The sequence below is a fragment of the Daphnia pulicaria genome, chromosome 8, assembly GCF_021234035.1.
Source record: "Daphnia pulicaria isolate SC F1-1A chromosome 8, SC_F0-13Bv2, whole genome shotgun sequence".
NCBI lineage: Eukaryota > Metazoa > Arthropoda > Branchiopoda > Diplostraca > Daphniidae > Daphnia > Daphnia pulicaria.
In genome coordinates, this window is record NC_060920.1 from 6,881,224 (window position 1) to 6,908,242 (window position 27,019).

General features: G+C 37.4%; 2 long non-coding RNA genes across 2 annotated transcripts; both read left to right on the top strand.

Annotated features, from left to right (window-relative positions):
• The first annotated feature begins 12,960 nt into the window (after positions 1–12,960).
• LOC124312652 lies at positions 12,961–14,058 on the top strand. The gene is made up of 4 exons (XR_006910603.1): positions 12,961–13,237; positions 13,319–13,408; positions 13,478–13,687; positions 13,752–14,058. It is a non-coding gene; the product is annotated as an uncharacterized LOC124312652 (long non-coding RNA).
• A 10,312-nt stretch (positions 14,059–24,370) lies between these two features.
• On the top strand, positions 24,371–25,452 carry LOC124312642. The gene is made up of 3 exons (XR_006910599.1): positions 24,371–24,499; positions 24,569–24,778; positions 24,843–25,452. It is a non-coding gene; the product is annotated as an uncharacterized LOC124312642 (long non-coding RNA).
• Positions 25,453–27,019: the final 1,567 nt, after the last annotated feature.

Here is a 27,019-nt window from a genome sequence, read left to right on the forward strand (position 1 = left end):
AAATTAATGCTGTTTTTATCTAGATCCCAGCCTTATACAGTTTTATTTTATCATGTGAAACTTAATGCCATTTGTCTTTGTAATCCAGGTCTGTTTTTACCCCTTTTCCCATGATGATGTGATTTTTGGTTTTTACAAAGTAAAAACAGTTCTTGTGAATGAATTCAATTAATGTGAATGGTTTGAAGGTAACTTCTAGTTAAAGGTTCGAGGTGACTTCCAACAAAGTGACCTAGCTAAGCCTGGTCAATACATTTCTCGTTTACGGAGAAATGGGTTTTATAAGCCTTTTCTTAGTTAAAAACATCTTCGCATTGCATCTTCTCAGACAGGCTCAGAAGGAGTAGTGCATAAAAAGGAGTACATGTGCGTCTCTTTCTCAGTTCTCTTTTGTTGTTTTACCTGATCATAACCAAATAAGCCTTAGACACCTAAAAAGGATGTGGCAATATCCAATTGAGAATGTAATTGTTAAAGTTTGAATACTCGAACTGAGCCAAACAACATTTTTACTTGAATGATTTAAATAATACGGACTTGTCAAATTTTTTGATAAACTAATTTTAATCTGTTCTTTAAATTATCAACCCAAACTGATGTCAAAGAGATACAAACAACGAGATTAAAAAAAAAGAAAGACGCATAGCACCACAAGGAAAAAAAAGCTCTACTGTCCGCCGTCTCCGTAACACTGTAGAACATCAGCACGTTTTGCAACACAAATTCTTCTTCGTCATGGTGCGAATTACAGAAGTTAAGACCATGGCATCAATGTTGAGTGACGTCGAGGCCTCTGTTAGCGATATTCAAATTATGACAAATATCCTATGCTACCACCAAACTACGTAGTTTTACCACCAGCATTGGGCAGCTTGCCAGCTGCTAAGAAAACCACGCCCCACCTATTTACTTTCCGACTTTTAAAGGAAGAAACCATGGCGAAAAGGTGGAGAAGGGGGCAGCAAATGCATTGTGATTTGTTCAAAATCTCCCTGAAAGTACTACTACGTGGTGGAAGATATGTTAGACAACCCAAACTTCAGGATTCTTAAAGCTCTTGCTGCAAAGGACCACACAAACCCATCAATTGAAGCCAAAGAATAAAAGATGATATGAGGCCAAAGAAAAATAAAATTGTGGCAGCCGAAATTGGCACAAAGGATAAGAAACAAACCCTACGACAACATCGACTTCAGTTTCCTTTCTGACTTCACTTATTTTGTCGTTTACTCCGTTTAAGACTGCTGGTATTCTAATTCAGGAGCCACGCAACAAATAACCGGTCGACGCTTTTTCTTTAGAAACTTTGTTACGGTAAAGCACAATTTGGTTCGTGAATGATGTAGGAGACACACGTCTCCAGGTCCAGTCTGATAGCAAAATTGTTTTAACATTAACAGTGGATGAATCAACACTCACTCAGTATCCGTCTCAACGGTGCTTTATATTCAGGTGTTGGGAAAAATATCCTGTCGATCGAGATGATATGGGCCTGTAGTTCCTAAGAGGAACTGCAAGCAGGATGGAACGACAAGCCGGGGAATTCGGAACGGAATTTGAAACGAACGAAAGGAACATATGATAATGCTCGTATTTATGCAGATCGTCGTGATGACGCCGACTGATACAGCAAGTAGCATTTAAAAGTAGAATGGGAATCTCCGGTGAATACGTCGTAACGCACTCGAAAGTAATGAAAAAGGGGGCTCACAGTAAATCAGGAAATATGATGGGTGCTCAGTTGAATGGGTGATGGTTAAAGCCACAACAGTTCCTCTAGTTTGCATAAACCTTTTCCTTCTCTTTTTTTCTTTTCCAATTTTCTTTAGGGAATTGGTAAAGATAGGAACATATTTCATTGATATATACTAATTTTTTAAAGGGTTGTATTGATAGAAGTTCTCAAAGAAGTCACAATCAAAGATTTGGTCGATCAATTCCCTGACGTAATTTCATTTGTGCTTTACGACAAGACGTTACCCGCCACCAAGTTTTGGTATTACATGAAATATTTATAACGAAACCTTAAAATAACGACATTATTTTTACAGCCACGCGTCTCTCCGTTTTAAAAATAACGAAACGTAACGTAATGAAAATGACAGATTCAAAAATTGCCGGGAAAAAAGTCTATCCTTTTCCTGCCTACACCGAATTCCTCCGTCACTTCCCCATTATGGGTGAACCTACAACATTATTTGAAGAAACAAGAAGAAGTGACAAAGTCGAAGAAGTATGATGGTTTAAAAAATTTTTGCTTTTAAAACTTTTCTTGAGCGTATTTTAATGGATTGTCTCGCAACAGGAACCTCATAGCAAAAAGAGGAAAGTCACACAAGAAGATGATTCGAATGGCAATGGAGAAGATGAGAGTGGAGACGTGGAAGATGAAGAAGAGGATATCAGATCAGACGAGAAACTGACATTGCTTCTACGAGAAAGAAATTTAGCAATTGAGGATCTTCCCGAAATTGCATGTTTTAACTGTTAAACGGGCTATGTGTGAAAACGAGGCCTTCTAGACGGATAAAGAGAAATATAAAAAAAGTCGTCTACTATAACAATAAAAAAAATAAAGGGAGATATACAGTAAAGAGACGCCATTTTGAACCAGTCTGCTCCTTTCCCACGCTCATTTGCCCCGCGCCAATGCACGCTCCCATTGCTTTTAGTTAAAAATGGTTATTCGTGAGATTCTAGAGCTAATTCTGTTACTGGGAATGGATACCATCATCGGAGAAAAATTCAAGTCATGAGGTTTTTTAATACAAATCTTTCCTTCTCTTCCAAAATTTATCACAGCTTCACAAATGGAATCGAGTACAAGTTCAATAATTTCTTTACACACAACACCTGGCTTTTTATCATGGTAGGTTTCTTCTTATTCTTCAACTATCTCCCCTCTTACTCTTGGACTTAACCGTGTTGGTATTTTCTTATCACACTCACTTACTTCTTTGCAGGAACTTCCGATAATTGGTCCTGGCTGGGGAGGAAGGAGAGTTCAGCTGATGATGATGTTCACTTCTGTACAAAGAGAACCAAGAGTTCGTAAACAAAATCAACAAAGTGGACGACGACGTGGTCAACAAGCTGGCCCACAACGCCAACAACTTCGACAACGTCAACAGCAACAAACAGCGTCATAACGAGTTGGCCAACAACGTGGTCAAAGAGGAGGTCAAAGAGGTGTTCAACAAGGTCGTCAAAGAGGTGGTCAAAGAGGTGGTCAATAACATCACTATTGTCCAACACAAAATTTGGAAAGCTATGTTGTGCGTTGGTTGAATGACACTAACTACAACGCGTGTTCCAACAAAATCCCGTGTCGGTAGGCTTATTGAAAAAACTTAGAACTCATTCGATTCAGAGATGACTTTGAGCCTCCCGCACATAAATCTTCCATCTCGTAGTGCCTATTGGGATGATGCATTTATACATCCCAGCTCATCACTTCTAGTACCAAAAGCAGTGGAAATAGATCGTAAGAAATCACAGGAAGAAAATGTCCTGGAAGAAGTAACAGAAAAGGGCATGGGACGGATGGGAGAGGAGATGAGTCAACAACAGTTGGCATTTTTGAAGAAGAACCAGAGTGATAGAAAACAGAAAAAGGCTGAGAAGAAGAAGAGGAAGAGGGTTGAAAAACAAGAGTCAAAAAGACTCCTTAGTAAGAATTAAAGTCAAACTTACTTTTTTAATTTTTTTTTAATTAAAGTAATCAATGTTTAAAATTGAGATGATGAGAACGATAAAGACGACCAGTATAAATACGGTGATTTTGACCTCATGACCAGATGTCCAGGTTATTAGAGTTAAGAAAGCGCAAGTCTCAGCAGTCAGAAAGTGTCGATTGTTGTTTTCCGATGTCATATTTGCAAAAATTGTATGTTTAGTTGCCATAGATGATGTTGTTTGCAGCCAGTAAACATTTTCGTCCATTGAATGCAGAACACAATTCAATGCTGGAAGAAGCCTTCCAACGATACACGAACAATGTGTCAAAAAATATCCCGACCGACCGACTTCAAAGCACTAAAAGTCTATAAGAAGAAGGAAGAAAGATCACTTCAGAGAAGGGACCGATCAGCTCTGAAATTACATTTATTGAAAGATGGCAATAACCGATATAAAAAAGTAAACATTTCTTCGTGAATAAAATTTGAAGCTTCCACATTTACTTCTTGTTTTGCCCAAATTCATGTTCTCGTGCAACTGTCGTTTCTCAGTCATATTCCATTGTGAAACGTGTATTACCATTTTAATACGTATAGTACATCTTATTTCTTCTTCGAGTTTCAGTTAAAGTTTTTTAAAAAGCATTGAATCCTTGTTTATATGAACTTATGGACCCTTAAGACCTGTATGATGAAGATGACGAGCCGAAGACAAACTATGCTTATGATAGCAACCACCTTTAATTGAACTTAAAACCTACTTAAACTAAGAATTTGTAGAAGAATTTGGTGAAGCACTAAACTGAAGCGGGAAAAAGTCCTTGAAAACCAAATTTTTTTCTATTAATAACATAACTAATCTTTAAAAATGTTGCTAATTTTCAGTAAAATTAACAACATTTGCGACTTTTATAATGAAGAAAACGAGCTAAAATCTAAATATCCCCATTTCCAGTTACCAGCTTTTTAATTATTTACACGGTAAAAAACTGCAATAACATGAACTGCAACAAAATTTGTTGCCCATTTCTGTGTTATAAGGTCGTCTATAATAAGTCTGCCTATTATTGAGCTTGTCTATAATATAAGAGATATATTAAACTGCAGATGATGAGAAGAAGAAGAGACAACAATAAGGTAAGTCCCTACAGAAGAAAATGTCTGTTAACTCGTAATCCCTCTAGAAAAAGATGCAAGATTGAGGAAATTGCACTAGATGAATTCAGGGTTGCCACTTTTGAAAACACTTCCTTATTGTTAAAGAGCTGAAAAATTCTGCTTCCATAACAACAGTTTTGTCGGATGCTCAACGTAACTCGTTTTGTTTTGTGACACGCCCTATTGACGAAACAAGTAGAAGACATCTGTCAAATTCGGACAATTGTCATGAGTTCATGACAACCAAATTACAAAACAGAAGTCAGCTGACGCAGCTTCCCAAATAGCACAGTGATGTCATCAATATATTCATTTTAACATTTCATGTTCAGTTCTTTATATCAAATTGATGTTGCGTCAATGAAGTGGTTGTTGCCTCTAACAAAATTAATTGAAATCAGAATTTGACATCAAAGTTTTATATTTATTGCTTCATAATTTCATGTCCCTCATACAGCACAATTTTTGCGTTTTATTATCAATTTAAAAAATATATCTTAAATGTCTTCATCATCACTATATTATTGTTGTTTTTTACTGCAGACTTTAAACATTATTAGTTAAGTAAAGGAAAAACATTACCATTTATGTCTTAACCTCACAATCACTGAACTCGCTTTTATCATCAGTCCATTCACTCTCTTCTTTATCATCACCTTTCTCATTGTAGTTCGAGTTCGACTTTTCTTGACTCTGACTGCCATCATGCCTATGATTGGTTTCTTCATCTAAGCTTCCATCTTTTATATTTGAACTAATTTTCTCAATATCCTGGGGCCATTAACAGCAAGTTAAGTTTAGAGATAACACATCAATGAATATTAATTGTTGTCTCACCGAATCTGTTTTCCTTTTATCTAAATAATTTTTTTGTTGATTCTCTTCGTTTTGAGTGTGTTTCTTTGTTTTGTAAATAAAATTAACTCGTTTTTTAAATTATGTAACAAATTTTTTATTTTCTTACAAATTTTAACTTTATGAATTCTAAGTAATAACACGTAATTAGAAATACAATCCTGTAATAATTTAAGCATCACATGGTTACCAAAAGCGTAGTCTATAAATTCTGTTGTTTCGAATTTCATGACTATTATTCTTGATTTCGTGCTAGTGATTACATACGTCACCATTGATAATACTTCTTGATAAGAATCAGACAATACATGTCTCAACGTGCAAACAAATGATTTGTAAATAGTGTAATGTGAATATAGAAATATAATTCCAAAGTCTAAATATTAAGAAATAAGAATTAGTTTGGATATACAATTAACATTATCTCTACTCTATGCATACCAAATACTGTTTCGCAAAATCACTGTTTTCCAAAAAAAACCTAATGATTTCTATTGGAAAAGGAATTTTTGAAGGAAGAGGATTTTACCGGTTACCTTTAATTTGTTTGAATTTTGTGTTTTGGCGCATAGGCCACTCGTTAAAATTAGGTCATGCTAATGAAATATAGAAATTCCATCATTTAAAAAAAATTAATGAATTGAGTCGAACTCTTATCATAGAAATGTATTATTTATGTATTTAATTTTCTATAAAAATTGAAATTAAAAGAAAAGTGTGGAAACACTTTTTTCAAAGAAAGTGCACTTAAAAAAAAAACTTTTGAGTCCTCAAAAAAGGGAGAAACATTTTTCGTCAATATGAACTCTCCGCTGACACGAAAAAAGATGGTCTTAAACGAAATAAGTAATTTGAATGGCAACGGAGATGAAAAATCTATCTCATCCGTCATCACACAATGAACAATATTTATCCCTGCGAAATAATTGATTGTTCAATGGCAAGACAATGTGTTCAAAAGAGGTTGAATGTAGAGTTTACATTTCTATTGTCAAATATTATTTTCTTCTTAGCCACGTATAATTATTTCATTTATGTACCTAAATAAATTTTTTTGTAACTATATGTCGCAAGCTATCGGAAAAACATTTGGACATGGAAAGTGTTATTGAGATGTTACTGATAAAAAAATCTAGCACATCTTATTACAAACCATTAGAATGAGGCAAACAAATATTATTGAGTGGATATGCTCTAAGAAATTTTACCAAATAACAATGGAGTAGATTGCAGGACGATATTTAACGTAATTCATATGTTATGTCTTTTCTTTGAATATCTTTCATTTTAAAAATTTCTACTTTTTACTAGGGCGTAATTGATGAATTTAAAGGGGTGGCAGATCGGTTATCTATTGCACCAGCAATGTCCGCAAATGTCAGGAAACAACCAACAAAGCAGAATTTATCAGTAGAATTTCCGATTGAGAGCCTCACATCTGACATCCATGTTCCGTACGAAAATTATGGCGTTGGCTTTTCGCATTGCTAGGTATGAAAAATTCCCAAAGGATGTTTTGCAATTGATAAATTCTATGCGGGGGATCAGATTTTTGCAGTTTTAACTGAAAAAGTGTAAAACTGAGTTTGTTCTCCTATGATATTTTCTTCCTGTGATTTCTGTTGCTCCATATCCTTCTCATGGAAGTCTATCAGATACTGAGGCATTGGTTGCATTCCCATGTTTATCTCTATCATAGTAGATCCATTTGTGCTCTATTCTTCTTCAATGATTTCATATCTTACATCTTCCTTTTTTCTGTGATATCTGTTGCTCTATCTCTTTTTGTTGGAAATCTAGCAGATGCTAAGACATTGCTTTAATTCCAGTGTTTATCTCCAGCATTGATCCATGTGAGAGTAATTTCCCTTTGCTAAAACCAGTTACTTTGACGATCCCAATGTTTTGTTTCATAACATTTAATCTGGAGAAAGTGTTTACTTTACTACTTGATGCTGGCTTGAAAATTAAAATACAAAAATGTCGTTTTGCCAGAAGCGAAGTTGAGTACTTGGGACACATTGTCTCAGGGAAAGGTGTGAAAGTAAGATCCAGCTAAAGTGAAAGTGGTTTGCAACTTTCCCATTCGTCAAAATATGGAACAACTACGATCGTTCCTAGGGACTGGAGGGTATTACCAAAAATTTATCGACCAATTTGCAGATATCGCCCATGTACTCACCAAGCTCACATGCAGCAAAAAAAAATGGCACTAGGGAACGAAAGAGAAAACAACATTTTGCAAGATAAAGGAGCCCCTATGCTCAGCACCCGTGCCCGCGTATTCGAATTTTGCGCAACCCCTTATCATATATACGGATACAAATTACCCCCTTTTCTCCTAACTCTTATAGTGAACCAGCTTCAGAAGATGACTCAGTATTAGACTTTAAAGAGCATCCTGTCGCTTGTACATCAAAGCACTTAAAAAATCTTCAACTAAAATGGTGCACGAGGGAAAAGGAAGCGTTTGCCATTTACCACACTGTAAAAGCATTCTTTCCATATTTATATGGAACGACTTTCATCATTTAAACGGATCACGTTTTTTTTTTAAAATACCTCATGGGTAAAAGAGAGCCTACGGGAAGAAAACCTTGTTTGTCCCTCTACCTACAACAGTTAAATATAGAAATTCACTACAGACCTTGAAAATTACATCAAAATGCAGACGGTTTAAGCAGAAGTCTGGTCTACGCGATTGTAGTCTAAAGATGTTTCATCGATGTCTGGATCATCGCCCAATTAGAAGACATATTCTGCAAGATGCTCATGGAAAAACACACCGGAAACGAGTGCTCGGATCACTTCCGAGAAGAAAATTCCTTTAAAATATTATCTAATGGCTTGTTGGCTCTGCACGAGGAAAGATCTTCGTGCAGATGGAATATCAGAAAGAAAACTTTACGACAATAAGCTAGTGGTCCACATGGGAATTCAGAAGACGCTATATAAAATATCCTAAATATTTAATTTTGGCTTAAAATAAATAGGGATGGCCGCGTATTCATGTAAAGAATTGTCTCTTATGTGCAAAACGAAAAGCTGCTCAAGCATCTAAAGCCCCAATCCAGCCTTTCCCGATTGCCAAATACCTCTGGCAACAGTAAAAATGTACATCGTGGGTCCTGTAATAGAAAGCTATAGAGGAAATAAATACATTCTGGTATTGATGTAATACGTCACCAGATATGTTATTGTTTTCCCATTAAAAGACATCACTGCCTAAGCAGTAGTGCACTGCACTACTGTAATAAAGAAATTCATAAAACGTGTATTTACTGAAGAAGGCATCTAAGCTCAAATTTTAACAGACCAGGGTTCCAATTTCCAATCCAACATAATGGCTTAATTATGCAAGCACTTAGGAACAAAACAACTAACGGCCAAATTCTACCAAACTCAGGCAGACGGTGCAGTTGAATGATTTAATCTCACTTTAGGAAACAGGCTGACAACACATGTCCACAACAACCCTATAAAATGGGACGAGCATCTTAATTATGTATAGTTGCCGCTTACAATATGACACCACATTTCAGCCCAGGAGAAACACCGTTTTTCCTTCTCAAAGGCAGAGATGAAGTCAAGCCGACAGATTAAAGGCCTCCTATGCGGAATAGATTCTTAGAAGCCCAAAATAATGTTTATGCACAACAATAGCACAAAGCCATCGAGTGAGCAAAAGCAAATTTGATCATCGCACAAGCGCGACAAAAGCACTATTACTACCGTTCGCTGAAAGAATATTTTTTCGAGCCGAACGATGTAGCACTATTAAAAGTATTGAAAGTTCAAAAACGAAAGATAAAAATTAGGTGGATGTATGTGTCTGTATGAATGTGGTCATTGAAAAATTGTCTAACCTAAACTACTTGATACGAAACCACTACGATACATATCCCGTGGTTGTACATGTGAACAGAATGCAAAAGTGGAATGGTGAAGCGAAGTTTAAAGACGACGATTCAAACACAGACAATGAAGAAACGTCCACCACAACGCACCCAACTCCGGAAACAGCAAATACCACAACAACAATAACACACGGTATAGAGAACAGTTCAAATAATACAACAACTATTGTTCACCAACCAACTATAGCCAATACAAATCCTGTCATTGAACCTATAAATGGTGACAACATCGAAGTCAATGTCAAAAACAAGGTCGAGGGCGCGACAGGTGAAACCAATGAGATACCACCACAAGGGGTATTACCTGAGGAACTTATGGGTTTGGTAAAACGTAAAAGGGACAGGCCAAGAAAGGATCCTTCATTACCTAAAGCTACCACAATCCCTACTCCTCATAGGCCTACTCATAATTTGTGAAAGTCAGTGCGTTTATTACAACAAGAATTACATTCTATTTAGAGATGTATTCTTCCGTGCTAATTATTCTATTCTTCACCACTCTGCCTTGGAAATCGACACTTATAATTGTTCTCATCGAAAGCCCATCGAAAAAGGTACCATCAATCTAGAAGATCCACTTTATTGTTCCCACTTCGACCCTATTTATGGATAAAAAAAGGGCCCCATCACATGGAAAGGATATGCATGTACTCAGTGGTTGTCTAAGAAAGAGATTTCCACTAACTTTCTCTTAACACATGACACCACATTTAAGAAGCAAAGTACTAAAAGTCAGCGCTAAAGATTGCTGGGCGTATGCTCAGTACCCTGAAATGTGCGAAACCAATCCAATGATTAAAGATGGAAACACCCTAAAATCCTTACTTGAACCAGAAGGCTATTAGATGACAATAACAAAATGGTGCAAAGCATAGAGCTGCATCAAATAGATTTTAAAATTGGCTAAGCAATGCCATGACTCTCTGGTAACATTACGATTTGGAATTTCAGCCAACTCAAGTAACGATGAATTTTCTAAGCAAATAATTTTTTTTTAAAGGAACCGGAAATCTCACTGACGGAATTCAACAATCAAAATTGGTAGAATCAAATTTAAATCATTTTTAATAATAACATTACAACACTATGCAACAACGTAACAGCACATTCAGTCATGGGAATCACCAACACTCACGTGGAAATAATAACGGGAAAAAAAAAGAGAGAAAAGTAGTTTTGGGGTGGGTAAAATGAAGTGTAATAAAGCAATATACTATTTTACTTACCTTGCAGGATTCTAATATTGACATGTTAGTGGATGGTAGGATTGTAGAATAGCATCATCAAATGGGGAGGTAAATATAGTAAAATGTATATTTATATTACACAGGAAAATTAATATTGATTTTAATAAACAGGAAACAATAAACTCAGAGAAAACGAATTCAGACACCAGTATGAATTCCGAAAGTGACCAAAGTGAAAGTGACGTCAAAGAGTCAGATATTTAAGTTATGTATAGTAGAAGCTGGTTCTGTTCTTACCTAAGTGACAGAACTCAGTCTGTTCAATTGTAAGACGTCGAGTCTAGTAAAAAAGCTGCCATGTGGCGTCCCACAAGGCTCTGCTCTTGGAGGGCCACTTTTTATCATGTACTTCGCCCCACTAGCCGATTCCACAGCAACCAGTGGCGTCACGATCCGACAGTTTTTTGACGACTCGCAAGTTTGCAGGCATTTGTTCCTACGTCCCGATTTTTCGGCGCAAGTTGAATGCTGCAGCGAGCTGGCCAACTGGGCTATGAGAACCGACGCATGGCTCACATCAAATAGAGTGCAACTAAACATCTCCAAGAGCACCTTTCTCTATGCGTCCACAGCGAGCCGAGAAACCCTCATCAAGCCAGCCGCGCCGCTTCAAGTGGGATCAAACCTAGTCCACCCCTCCTAAAAAGATATAAATTTGGGAGTTGTCATTGAATCGTCCCTATCAATGTCCACCCAAATCCGACAAACCTGCAAAGCTGCTCAATTTCAGCTTAGCAGGATTTCCAACAAAAACAAAATTCGCCGTTTTCTCAATTTTTCCTATGCCAAATGTATTGTAAATGCCCTAGTCCTATCCCAAATTGACTATTGTATCTCTCTCTGCCATGGACTCCCCGAAGAACTTCTCAAGCGACTGCAGCGTGTCAAAAACGATGCAGCCAGCACGATCTTTAGCCTCCATAAGCACAATCCAATCTCAAAGCACCGGAAGGTCCTGCATTGGCCGTGCGTAAACAATCGTGCAAAATTCAGAGTAGCCTGTATGTCTTTTTGCTGTTTGAATGGCTCGGCTCCATTCTACCTCTCTAACCTGTTGACGCCTTACTCCCCGGCTCACGATTTGCGATCGAGCGAGAAAAACCTTCTTGCAACCAAACCTTACCGCTTAGCTCAATACGGCAAGCGAGTCTTCTCGCGAGCGACCCCTCTTCTATGGAACTCCCTCCCCGACCCAATCAGACAAGTCCCCAGACCTCAGCACGTTTCGCTCACGTTTGTTTGAAGTACTGTTTTCCAGAGAACAAGACTAGTAGTCCAATGAAATTCTTGTATCGGTGACTGTACAAAGCCGCGTCATTTGAGAACTCTTGAAAATGCGCGTTAAAAATAAATCTAAATCTAAAATAAAGTAAATATTGCAATAGTAATAATACATGCTTTTTAAATATCAATCTTAATAAATATCCTACAAAATGTACTACTGTGAGCAATAATGGGCGGAATACTTTAAGCCCATGACATGCTGATAACTCAGGTTGTGATACGATTCGATGAATCCCCTTGAACGATATCATTGTAATTTATATGTTCTTCTTCAATGACGTGTTGATCCACTTGGTGGTAACCGGTTTGGGTGGGATTGATTTGTGCCAGCAGGAAAACTCGGGTGATATTGAACGTCCTCAACGCCTCGATCGGTAGAGCTCTACGGAAAGCATTACGTAGTGCGACGTGACCCGGGTGTGACGTAACTATCACCAACAGGTCAATCTGGCGAGTACCGCACGCATCCGAATTGAGCAAAAATTCAAAATTTTTCAAGTTCACCAAAGTCCAATTGGACGGATAAAATTGATGGGAACTGGCTGGTCTAGGTCTTCTCGGCCACTGCTGATTCTTGGTGGCGTACAGGAAAAATAAAGCGACGCAAACGAAACAACAACACAAAGTTAAAATGCGTCGAAAAAGTTGGTGATGACTCGAAATCATCTCTTTAAAAAACTTATCTGCATCATCGCCCATCAACGATGGTGCGGAACACAGCAGGTAAAATCTAAAAGAATTGAAAATGACTCAAGTGTGATGACCACTGATGACCGACTGACGCGAAATGCGAGGGGAATCGAGTTGAAATAAGGGAGGTGGGGCTGACATGTTCCATTCGTCTGAGTAAGGAAAAAGATAGAAAAGGAAGTAAGATTCGAGGTGCATAACCATTTAAGGGCATCTACAAATATGGCCATGTTTGAGGCGCTTTACGTTCGTCTAACGGATGGAATGCATTAAGGCAGCCTATCCTCCACTCTCTCTTCTGGTTTCCTCACGTCCCGATGTTTGCATTTTTGATTCTCGTTTGTGAAGCTTCGGCCGAGTGCCAATAATTGTACGGAAGTGGTCTAACTATAGTGGCATCACGTGTTGGGTTAGATGCAAAATGATCATTGAACTAATTACGACGAGATAATTAAATAGAACAATTTATTAATAATCTTTATGTTTTTAGCATAATAAGTCTGGCATACGTCTTCCATCTCGTAGCTATTGGGATGATGCATTGAGATTTCCCAGCCCATTACTCCTAGAAATAAAAGCAGTAAGTTTCAAACAAACAGGTCTCCAAGGCATTCGAGTAAATCCTGGTTCTGTTCCTTTCCCACTTTAGGCTGACAGCATAATGGAGCGATAGAAAACACTGGAAGAAAATGTCATGGAAGAAGAAAAGGAAGAGAGCCTGGGACAGATGGAAGAGGAGAGAAGTCAACAGCAGTTTTTTTTTAGAAGAAGATGAGGGAAAGAAAACAAAAAAAGGCTGAAAAGAAAAAGAGGAAAAGGATAAAGAAACGAGAGTTAAAGTGAAGGGAAAAAGATGCCGGTAAGAATCAAAGTAAAACTTTATTTTTTATTTTTTAAATAAAGTAATCAATGTTTATTTATAGATAATGGGAACGATTTTAACGACGACCTGTATGATGACGACGAGTACGATGATTTTGACGTCATGACCAGATGGCCAGGATATTAGAGTCAGCAAGTGTCAAAAAGCTGTTTCCGATGCAAAATTCTATGTTTCGTTGTAGAGATGAGTTTGTTTGCAGCCTAGCTGCAAACATTTCATCATGAATAAAATTTGAAGTTTTCACCTGTAATTCAGATCCAATTTGCGATGTTGACTGGAAAATAAATACAAATATTTTCGTGTCTTACGCTTATTATGGATTCATCTTCATTCATCGAGTAGGGCATGACCATCCACTGCGAACTTTTTCCGATCATCCCATAAGCCTATGTTATGTAATTTTTCACTATTATTTTAAATTTTAAAATGCGATTCAATTAAGCATTGGGTAAAATCAGTCATCTGGAATCCTGCTTCAAATGTATTAGCAACTTGTTCTGTGGATTCATCGCTTCAAGTAAACTCACACATACACAGAAACATTATTTAATGTTGGTTCTTACAAAGTTAGTTCTCTATTATTCAGGTTTGGAAAGATGCATTAAGAATTAGCTCTGAACCAAAGGAATTGAATGGTCATTATCGATCGGTGAACGCGATTTCATGGCATCCTGCTGTTTTCTCTGGACCAGGTGTTTCTTCAATTAGGAGGGATAGCTGCGTAGCAAATACCTGGTGTTGTAGTCACAAGCGTGAGATCTGAACTGAGCTGAGCTTGTATTGTCTCTGTGTTCGTATGTCTCACCACCGGAGGTGTCCCTCTCGCGGTCGACATACAAGTACATACAAAACCTGGCAAGGTGACTTCAAATTTTTTGTTACTTTTAAACTACTTTATTATCAATTTAAAAAATATATCTTAAATGTCTTCATCATCACTATATTATTGTTGTTTTTTACTGCAGACTTTAAACATTATTAGTTAAGTAAAGGAAAAACATTACCATTTATGTCTTAACCTCACAATCACTGAACTCGCTTTTATCATCAGTCCATTCACTCTCTTCTTTATCATCACCTTTCTCATTGTAGTTCGAGTTCGACTTTTCTTGACTCTGACTGCCATCATGCCTATGATTGGTTTCTTCATCTAAGCTTCCATCTTTTATATTTGAACTTATTTTCTCAATATCCTGGGGCCATTAACAGCAAGTTAAGTTTAGAGATAACACATCAATGAATATTAATTGTTGTCTCACCGAATCTGTTTTCCTTTTATCTAAATAATTTTTTTGTTGATTCTCTTCGTTTTGAGTGTGTTTCTTTGTTTTGTAAATAAAATTAACTCGTTTTTTAAATTATGTAACAAATTTTTTATTTTCTTACAAATTTTAACTTTATGAATTCTAAGTAATAACACGTAATTAGAAATACAATCCTGTAATAATTTAAGCATCACATGGTTACCAAAAGCGTAGTCTATAAATTCTGTTGTTTCGAATTTCATGACTATTATTCTTGATTTCGTGCTAGTGATTACATACGTCACCATTGATAATACTTCTTGATAAGAATCAGACAATACATGTCTCAACGTGCAAACAAATGATTTGTAAATAGTGTAATGTGAATATAGAAATATAATTCCAAAGTCTAAATATTAAGAAATAAGAATTAGTTTGGATATACAATTAACATTATCTCTACTCTATGCATACCAAATACTGTTTCGCAAAATCACTGTTTTCCAAAAAAAACCTAATGATTTCTATTGGAAAAGGAATTTTTGAAGGAAGAGGATTTTACCGGTTACCTTTAATTTGTTTGAATTTTGTGTTTTGGCGCATAGGCCACTCGTTTAAATTAGGTCATGCTAATGAAATATAGAAATTCCATCATTTAAAAAAATTAATGAATTGAGTCGAACTCTTATCATAGAAATGTATTATTTATGTATTTAATTTTCTATAAAAATTGAAATTAAAAGAAAAGTGTGGAAACACTTTTTTCAAAGAAAGTGCACTTAAAAAAAAACTTTTGAGTCCTCAAAAAAGGGAGAAACATTTTTCGTCAATATGAACTCTCCGCTGACACGAAAAAAGATGGTCTTAAACGAAATAAGTAATTTGAATGGCAACGGAGATGAAAAATCTATCTCATCCGTCATCACACAATGAACAATATTTATCCCTGCAAAATAATTGATTGTTCAATGGCAAGACAATGTGTTCAAAAGAGGTTGAATGTAGAGTTTACATTGCTATTGTCAAATATGATTTTCTTCTTAGCCACGTCTAATTATTTCATTTATGTACCTAAATAAATTTTTTTGTAACTATAAGTCGCAAGCTATCGGAAAAACATTTGGACATGGAAAGTGTTATTGAGATGTTACTGATAAAAAAATCTAGCACATCTTATTACACACCATTAGAATGAGGCCAACAAATATTATTGAGTGGATATGCTCTAAGAAATTTTACCAAATAACAATGGAGTAGATTGCAGGACGATATTTAACGTAATTCATATGTTATGTCTTTTCTTTGAATATCTTTCATTTTAAAAATTTCTCCTTTTTACTAGGGCGTAATTGATGAATTTAAAGGGGTGGCAGATCGGTTATCTATTGCACCAGCAATGTCCGCAAATGTCATGTGATGATTGGACGATCACAATATAAACTCACACTGAAGTTACACTTATACTAACACTAACACAAACACAAACACAAAGTAGATTATAAGGAAACTTTATTTACCACTTGTTAGGGAGTACACTGCCGGAATCACTCTGCCGGGATGAGGCAGAGCATGGGTTTTTATACTTAGGGTTAGTTATTGCAACATAGATAAAGACACGTATACAGTTGCACCATCACCAGGATGTGGTGGTGCAAGAAGAGAAAGATGTTTGTCGGATGGCGCAATTAACATTGCACCATCCGAAGCAACCTAAGTATCAATGTTGAAAGCGCCTGCCTTGTCATAAAAGGCTGACGGCTTTCACCTTGAGAGGCATCGCTCCCGCCTCGCTACATTCCTCCTTTACCCGAAGAAATTCTGGGTAGGAGGGTGAAACAAAACCCAATACAATAATTGAACAAGCATAATTGATAGCATATATATAGAAAGCGATTGACTAATACATAATTGGAAAGATTTTATACCAACACCAAAACGAGTAAAAGTGAAATAAGTATAATAAACGAGATAATATATATAAAAGAAACAATTAGATTGGGTTGTGGGGATTGATGATGGTGTCATTTGAGTCTTCATCAGTATCCGCATAGGGTACTAATGATTCCCAACGACACGGCACCATTTGGTCCGAGTTTTCTTCTTCACCTGCTTCCTCTCTTTCTTCATAATTTCTTCTTCCTCTTCGTCCACGATCTCTCCTTCTTCCAGTTCCTCTCTTTCTTCATAAATTTCTTCTTCCTCTTCGTCTACGATTTCTCCTTCTTCTTGTTCTTCCTCCATTGCTGCGTTTTGCCTTTCCGGGCTCCTTTCGTCCTCTTCCAATTCGTCGATGTCCACCTCTTGTGACAGCAAGACCTTGATCTTGCCATCCTCGCTTTCGGGTTGTGGAAGGCACGAAACCGAACACTCCTCCCCAAATAGAAGGTGTGTCCAGATTTCGACTCGATTGGAGTCGTTGTAGCCAATAATGGCTGGTATTTTTCGTACCTTCGCTTGGACCTCGAGAAGGACTAATTTTCCTTCTCGACGTCGCACCGAAAGTGCAAATGTCCGTCTCAATACTAGTTCTTCAACGGACATTTTGCGAAAAAAGATTTGATTTTTTTTTCTCTGAAGCGTTGCGGTATTTATACCATCTTGCTTCCTTATCCTCTGCGGAGGAAATTTCTAATTGTTGATATGTGAAAGTACATATAGGGATACATGGAGTGAGCAGGGTTAAAATAGAAGTTAATAGAAAAATTTTCATTAGAAAGTTGTCATTTGATTTATGGGGGTTAATAGCAAAACATAAGGTAAATTGAAAGTTTACATTGTTTTTATTGCAAGCAACAATGTCGGAGATTATTCTTGCCCGAATTCTCCTGTTTTTTGCTTGCACGTCTAGAATCACAATTGTTCCTTTCCGGCGTTGAGCCGTAAGGGCAAAAGTCTTCTTTAGCACAGTTGCGTCTTCACACATTGTAAACTAAATTGCGAGTGTGGTACAGTGCGGTTGTTGCTGTTTAAATACAACGGCTCTCTTTGTCTTGCAAAATAGGTCAAAAGATGATGCGCAATAACCGCGCAACCATAACACAATTTGTAGTGAAAACATATACATGATTTATGTGGATTATCAAAGGTGAAGAATTAAGAGATGTCATATGAAAAAAGAAATGGTTGAATGCTATTAGATGTACTTCGTCCTTATTGTACTTCGACTCGAACACATAGCGTATAGAGCTCGCCCGCCTCGCTACAGTCAGGAAACAACCAACAAAGCAGAATTTATCAGTAGAATTTCCGATTGAGAGCCTCACATCTGACATCCATGTTCCGTACGAAAATTATGGCGTTGGCTTTTCGCATTGCTAGGTATGAAAAATTCCCAAAGGATGTTTTGCAATTGATAAATTCTATGCGGGGGATCAGATTTTTGCAGTTTTAACTGAAAAAGTGTAAAACTGAGTTTGTTCTCCTATGATATTTTCTTCCTGTGATTTCTGTTGCTCCATATCCTTCTCATGGAAGTCTATCAGATACTGAGGCATTGGTTGCATTCCCATGTTTATCTCTATCATAGTAGATCCATTTGTGTTCTATTCTTCTTCAATGATTTCATATCTTACATCTTCCTTTTTTCTGTGATATCTGTTGCTCTATCTCTTTTTGTTGGAAATCTAGCAGATGCTAAGACATTGCTTTAATTCCAGTGTTTATCTCCAGCATTGATCCATGTGAGAGTAATTTCCCTTTGCTAAAACCAGTTACTTTGACGATCCCAATGTTTTGTTTCATAAGATTTAATCTGGAGAAAGTGTTTACTTTACTACTTGATGCTGGCTTGAAAATTAAAATACAAAAATGTCGTTTTGCCAGAAGCGAAGTTGAGTACTTGGGACACATTGTCTCAGGGAAAGGTGTGAAAGTAAGATCCAGCTAAAGTGAAAGTGGTTTGCAACTTTCCCATTCGTCAAAATATGGAACAACTACGATCGTTCCTAGGGACTGGAGGGTATTACCAAAAATTTATCGACCAATTTGCAGATATCGCCCATGTACTCACCAAGCTCACATGCAGCAAAAAAAAATGGCACTAGGGAACGAAAGAGAAAACAACATTTTGCAAGATAAAGGAGCCCCTATGCTCAGCACCCGTGCCCGCGTATTCGAATTTTGCGCAACCCCTTATCATATATACGGATACAAATTACCCCCTTTTCTCCTAACTCTTATAGTGAACCAGCTTCAGAAGATGACTCAGTATTAGACTTTAAAGAGCATCCTGTCGCTTGTACATCAAAGCACTTAAAAAATCTTCAACTAAAATGGTGCACGAGGGAAAAGGAAGCGTTTGCCATTTACCACACTGTAAAAGCATTCTTTCCATATTTATATGGAACGACTTTCATCATTTAAACGGATCACGTTTTTTTTTTAAAATACCTCATGGGTAAAAGAGAGCCTACGGGAAGAAAACCTTGTTTGTCCCTCTACCTACAACAGTTAAATATAGAAATTCACTACAGACCTTGAAAATTACATCAAAATGCAGACGGTTTAAGCAGAAGTCTGGTCTACGCGATTGTAGTCTAAAGATGTTTCATCGATGTCTGGATCATCGCCCAATTAGAAGACATATTCTGCAAGATGCTCATGGAAAAACACACCGGAAACGAGTGCTCGGATCACTTCCGAGAAGAAAATTCCTTTAAAATATTATCTAATGGCTTGTTGGCTCTGCACGAGGAAAGATCTTCGTGCAGATGGAATATCAGAAAGAAAACTTTACGACAATAAGCTAGTGGTCCACATGGGAATTCAGAAGACGCTGTATAAAATATCCTAAATATTTAATTTTGGCTTAAAATAAATAGGGATGGCCGCGTATTCATGTAAAGAATTGTCTCTTATGTGCAAAACGAAAAGCTGCTCAAGCATCTAAAGCCCCAATCCAGCCTTTCCCGATTGCCAAATACCTCTGGCAACAGTAAAAATGTACATCGTGGGTCCTGTAATAGAAAGCTATAGAGGAAATAAATACATTCTGGTATTGATGTAATACGTCACCAGATATGTTATTGTTTTCCCATTAAAAGACATCACTGCCTAAGCAGTAGTGCACTGCACTACTGTAATAAAGAAATTCATAAAACGTGTATTTACTGAAGAAGGCATCTAAGCTCAAATTTTAACAGACCAGGGTTCCAATTTCCAATCCAACATAATGGCTTAGTTATGCAAGCACTTAGGAACAAAACAACTAACGGCCAAAGTCTACCAAACTCAGGCAGACGGTGCAGTTGAATGATTAGATCTCACTTTAGGAAACAGGCTGACAACACATGTCCACAACAACCCTATAAAATGGGACGAGCATCTTAATTATGTATAGTTGCCGCTTACAATATGACACCACATCTCAGCCCAGGAGAAACACCGTTTTTCCTTCTCAAAGGCAGAGATGAAGTCAAACCGACAGATTAAAGGCCTCCTATGCGGAATAGATTCTTAGGAGACCAAAATAATGTTTATGCACAACAATGGCACGAAGCCATCGAGTGAGTAAAAGCAAATTTGATCATCGCACAAGCGCGACAAAAGCACTATTACTACCGTTCGCTGAAAGAATGTTTTTTCGAGCCGAACGATGTAGCACTTTTAAAAGTATTGAAAGTTCAAGAACGAAAGATAAAAATTAGATGGATGTATGTGTCTGTATGAATGTGGTCATTGAAAAATTGTCTAACCTAAACTACTTGATACGAAACCACTACGATACATATCCCGTGGTTGTACATGTGAACAGAATGCAAAAGTGGAATGGTGAAGCGAAGTTTAAAGACGACGATTCAAACACAGACAATGAAGAAACGTCCACCACAACGCACCCAACTCCGGAAACAGCAAATACCGCAACAACAATAACACACGGTATAGAGAACAGTTCAAATAATACAACAACTATTGTTCACCAACCAACTATAGCCAATACAAATCCTGTCATTGAACCTATAAATGGTGACAACATCGAAGTCAATGTCAAAAACAAGGTCGAGGGCGCGACAGGTGAAACCAATGAGATACCACCACAAGGGGTATTACCTGAGGAACTTATGGGTTTGGTAAAACGTAAAAGGGACAGGCCAAGAAAGGATCCTTCATTACCTAAAGCTACCACAATCCCTACTCCTCATAGGCCTACTCATAATTTATGAAAGTCAGTGCGTTTATTACAACAAGAATTACATTCTATTTAGAGATGTATTCTTCCGTGCTAATTATTCTATTCTTCACCACTCTGCCTTGGAAATCGACACTTATAATTGTTCTCATCGAAAGCCCATCGAAAAAGGTACCATCAATCTAGACGATTCACTTTATTGTTCCCACTTCGACCCTATTTATGGATAAAAAAAGGGCCCCATCACATGGAAAGGATATGCATGTACTCAGTGGTTGTCTAAGAAAGAGATTTCCACTAACTTTCTCTTAACACATGACACCACATTTAAGAAGCAAAGTACTAAAAGTCAGCGCTAAAGATTGCTGGGCGTATGCTCAGTACCCTGAAATGTGCGAAACCAATCCAATGATTAAAGATGGAAACACCCTAAAATCCTTACTTGAACCAGAAGGCTATTAGATGACAATAACAAAATGGTGCAAAGCATAGAGCTGCATCAAATAGATTTTAAAATTGGCTAAGCAATGCCATGACTCTCTGGTAACATTACGATTTGGAATTTCAGCCAACTCAAGTAACGATGAATTTTCTAAGCAAATAATTTTTTTTAAAGGAACCGGAAATCTCACTGACGGAATTCAACAATCAAAATTGGTAGAATCAAATTTAAATCATTTTTAATAATAACATTACAACACTATGCAACAACGTAACAGCACATTCAGTCATGGGAATCACCAACACTCACGTGGAAATAATAACGGGAAAAAAAAAGAGAGAAAAGTAGTTTTGGGGTGGGTAAAATGAAGTGTAATAAAGCAATATACTATTTTACTTACCTTGCAGGATTCTAATATTGACATGTTAGTGGATGGTAGGATTGTAGAATAGCATCATCAAATGGGGAGGTAAATATAGTAAAATGTATATTTATATTACACAGGAAAATTAATATTGATTTTAATAAACAGGAAACAATAAACTCAGAGAAAACGAATTCAGACACCAGTATGAATTCCGAAAGTGACCAAAGTGAAAGTGACGTCAAAGAGTCAGATATTTAAGTTATGTATAGTAGAAGCTGGTTCTGTTCTTACCTAAGTGACAGAACTCAGTCTGTTCAATTGTAAGACGTCGAGTCTAGTAAAAAAGCTGCCATGTGGCGTCCCACAAGGCTCTGCTCTTGGAGGGCCACTTTTTATCATGTACTTCGCCCCACTAGCCGATTCCACAGCAACCAGTGGCGTCACGATCCGACAGTTTTTTGACGACTCGCAAGTTTGCAGGCATTTGTTCCTACGTCCCGATTTTTCGGCGCAAGTTGAATGCTGCAGCGAGCTGGCCAACTGGGCTATGAGAACCGACGCATGGCTCACATCAAATAGAGTGCAACTAAACATCTCCAAGAGCACCTTTCTCTATGCGTCCACAGCGAGCCGAGAAACCCTCATCAAGCCAGCCGCGCCGCTTCAAGTGGGATCAAACCTAGTCCACCCCTCCTAAAAAGATATAAATTTGGGAGTTGTCATTGAATCGTCCCTATCAATGTCCACCCAAATCCGACAAACCTGCAAAGCTGCTCAATTTCAGCTTAGCAGGATTTCCAACAAAAACAAAATTCGCCGTTTTCTCAATTTTTCCTATGCCAAATGTATTGTAAATGCCCTAGTCCTATCCCAAATTGACTATTGTATCTCTCTCTGCCATGGACTCCCCGAAGAAGTTCTCAAGCGACTGCAGCGTGTCAAAAACGATGCAGCCAGCACGATCTTTAGCCTCCATAAGCACAATCCAATCTCAAAGCACCGGAAGGTCCTGCATTGGCCGTGCGTAAACAATCGTGCAAAATTCAGAGTAGCCTGTATGTCTTTTTGCTGTTTGAATGGCTCGGCTCCATTCTACCTCTCTAACCTGTTGACGCCTTACTCCCCGGCTCACGATTTGCGATCGAGCGAGAAAAACCTTCTTGCAACCAAACCTTACCGCTTAGCTCAATACGGCAAGCGAGTCTTCTCGCGAGCGACCCCTCTTCTATGGAACTCCCTCCCCGACCCAATCAGACAAGTCCCCAGACCTCAGCACGTTTCGCTCACGTTTGTTTGAAGTACTGTTTTCCAGAGAACAAGACTAGTAGTCCAATGAAATTCTTGTATCGGTGACTGTACAAAGCCGCGTCATTTGAGAACTCTTGAAAATGCGCGTTAAAAATAAATCTAAATCTAAAATAAAGTAAATATTGCAATAGTAATAATACATGCTTTTTAAATATCAATCTTAATAAATATCCTACAAAATGTACTACTGTGAGCAATAATGGGCGGAATACTTTAAGCCCATGACATGCTGATAACTCAGGTTGTGATACGATTCGATGAATCCCCTTGAACGATATCATTGTAATTTATATGTTCTTCTTCAATGACGTGTTGATCCACTTGGTGGTAACCGGTTTGGGTGGGATTGATTTGTGCCAGCAGGAAAACTCGGGTGATATTGAACGTCCTCAACGCCTCGATCGGTAGAGCTCTACGGAAAGCATTACGTAGTGCGACGTGACCCGGGTGTGACGTAACTATCACCAACAGGTCAATCCGGCGAGTACCGCACGCATCCGAATTGAGCAAAAATTCAAAATTTTTCAAGTTCACCAAAGTCCAATTGGACGGATAAAATTGATGGGAACTGGCTGGTCTAGGTCTTCTCGGCCACTGCTGATTCTTGGTGGCGTACAGGAAAAATAAAGCGACGCAAACGAAACAACAACACAAAGTTAAAATGCGTCGAAAAAGTTGGTGATGACTCGAAATCATCTCTTTAAAAAACTTATCTGCATCAGCGCCCATCAACGATGGTGCGGAACACAGCAGGTAAAATCTAAAAGAATTGAAAATGACTCAAGTGTGATGACCACTGATGACCGACTGACGCGAAATACGAGGGGAATCGAGTTGAAATAAGGGAGGTGGGGCTGACATGTTCCATTCGTCTGAGGAAGGAAAAAGATAGAAAAGGAAGTAAGATTCGAGGTGCATAACCATTTAAGGGCATCTACAAATATGGCCATGTTTGAGGCACTTTACGTTCGTCTAACGGATGGAATGCATTAAGGCAGCCTATCCTCCACTCTCTCTTCTGGTTTCCTCACGTCTCTATGTTTGCATTTTTGATTCTCGTTTGTGAAGCTTCGGCCGAGTGCCAATAATTGTACGGAAGTGGTCTAACTATAGTGGCATCACGTATTGGGTTAGATGAAAAATGATCATTGAACTAAATACGACGAGATAATTAAATAGAACAATTTATTAATAATCTTTATGTTTTTAGCATAATAAGTCTGGCATACGTCTTCCATCTCGTAGCTATTGGGATGATGCATTGAGATTTCCCAGCCCATTACTCCTAGAAATAAAAGCAGTAAGTTTCAAACAAACAGGTCTCCAAGGCATTCGAGTAAATCCTGGTTCTGTTCCTTTCCCACTTTAGGCTGACAGTATAATGGAGCGACAGAAAACACTGGAAGAAAATGTCATGGAAAAAGAAAAGGAAGAGAGCATGGGACAGATGGAAGAGGAGAGAAGTCAACAGCAGTTTTTTTTTAGAAGAAGATGAGGGAAAGAAAACAAAAAAAGGCTGAAAAGAAAAAGAGGAAAAGGATAAAGAAACGAGAGTTAAAGTGAAGGGAAAAAGATGCCGGTAAGAATCAAAGTAAAACTTTATTTTTTATTTTTTAAATAAAGTAATCAATGTTTATTTATAGATAATGGGAACGATTTTAACGACGACCTGTATGATGACGACGAGTACGATGATTTTGACGTCATGACCAGATGGCCAGGATATTAGAGTCAGCAAGTGTCAAAAAGCTGTTTCCGATGCAAAATTCTATGTTTCGTTGTAGAGATGAGTTTGTTTGCAGCCTAGCTGCAAACATTTCATCATGAATAAAATTTGAAGTTTTCACCTGTAATTCAGATCCAATTTGCGATGTTGACTGGAAAATAAATACAAATATTTTCGTGTCTTACGCTTATTATGGATTCATCTTCATTCATCGAGTAGGGCATGACCATCCACTGCGAACTTTTTCCGATCATCCCATAAGCCTATGTTATGTAATTTTTCACTATTATTTTAAATTTTAAAATGCGATTCAATTAAGCGTTGGGTAAAATCAGTCATCTGGAATCCTGCTTCAAATGTATTAGCAACTTGTTCTGTGGATTCATCGCTTCAAGTAAACTCACACATACACAGAAACATTATTTAATGTTGGTTCTTACAAAGTTAGTTCTCTATTATTCAGGTTTGGAAAGATGCATTAAGAATTAGCTCTGAACCAAAGGAATTGAATGGTCATTATCGATCGGTGAACGTGATTTCATGGCATCCTGCTGTTTTCTCTGGACCAGGTGTTTCTTCAATTAGGAGGGATAGCTGCGTAGCAAATACCTGGTGTTGTAGTCACAAGCGTGAGATCTGAACTGAGCTTGTATTGTCTCTGTGTTCGTATGTCTCACGACCGGAGGTGTCCCTCTCGCGGTCGACATACAAGTACATACAACACCTGGCAAAGTGAATTTAAATTTTTTGTTACTTTTAAACTACTAAAAAACAATCTTTGGTCATGCAACTTTAACTTTGACATATCGGTACGCTCTAATGTACGGCCCCACGAACGCTTATTCGAGCCGACGCACAACTTTTTTGATCTACCCGAAGCGTTAACCATTACACCCAAGAATTGTAAAATTAAACTTATTTAAATAAATTTTCTTTCACCAAAATTTTACACCCACGGAGTGTAAAACAAAACGTATTAAAATAAATTTTCTTTCACTAAAATCTAGGACAATATAAATATTTCTTCGCGGAAATGTCTACATTTATCTCTTAATTCCTATAGTTTTCTCCTATACATCCATTAGGAAATGACACAAACAAAAATATAAAATATCAAATTGAATAAGACATTTTTACATAAATAGATATGAAAGATAAAATTATTGATGATTGAAACAATAAAAAGTTTCAGTCGTTTCGAGATTGGAACCACTAACATTGACTGTTTTCAGTTTCTGACTGGAATATTTTAAGTTACCATAGAATTATTTGATTAAGTCAATTGTTCTGAAAACAAAAATAATTTTTAAATTAAAAGCATGAATAACTAAAAAACAATCTTCGGTAATGCAAGTTTCACTTTGACATATCGGTACGCTCTAGTGTGGGGGAGAAGGGGCTAGTTGGAAGTTGGGGTAGGTTGGAAGTTTGCTAATTAGACCCCTTATAGACCAAAACAAATCAAGCCTTTTACACCAAATATGAAAGGCAACACCTATGGCACGGTATTTGGCTCACATGTATTTGATCAAAAATATCGAAAATATTTTAAAAAAATCTAATTGCGATGATAATTTTAAAAATCGTTTTAAAAATTATTTTTACAAATATCGATATTTTTAAAATCAAACCCAAAAACAAATCAAAAAAATTTTGAAAATGTTTTTAGATGTTAAGTGAAAGACAAAGTAAAAATTAAAAAAAAATTAAATGAAAAATCAAATTCACTCAATTGCTTGGGATATCTTGTCTCGGCATCTAGTGGCAGGTGTGCGAGTTGCTAACCGGCACTGCAGCAGATGAGCAGACACTCATTCTTAGGAGCACACAACAAAGTGTAATTAGAATAGACTACTCTCATAATCTTCTTCCGAGACAACATATAAGATGCGTGTGATGCGAACCCGGCTGTTGCCTGCCACGAATTTCACAGGCGACATGTAGACGCAGACAACAGACATCTTCTTGCCACGGTCATGACGACCACCGCTATCTATGCATGCTGGGTGCCGCTTACTTCAATCAGAGTTCGTCGTGTTTGCATCTTGATTCACTTGATCGTCTTGATCAAGCGACCACTTTTCTATTAATTTT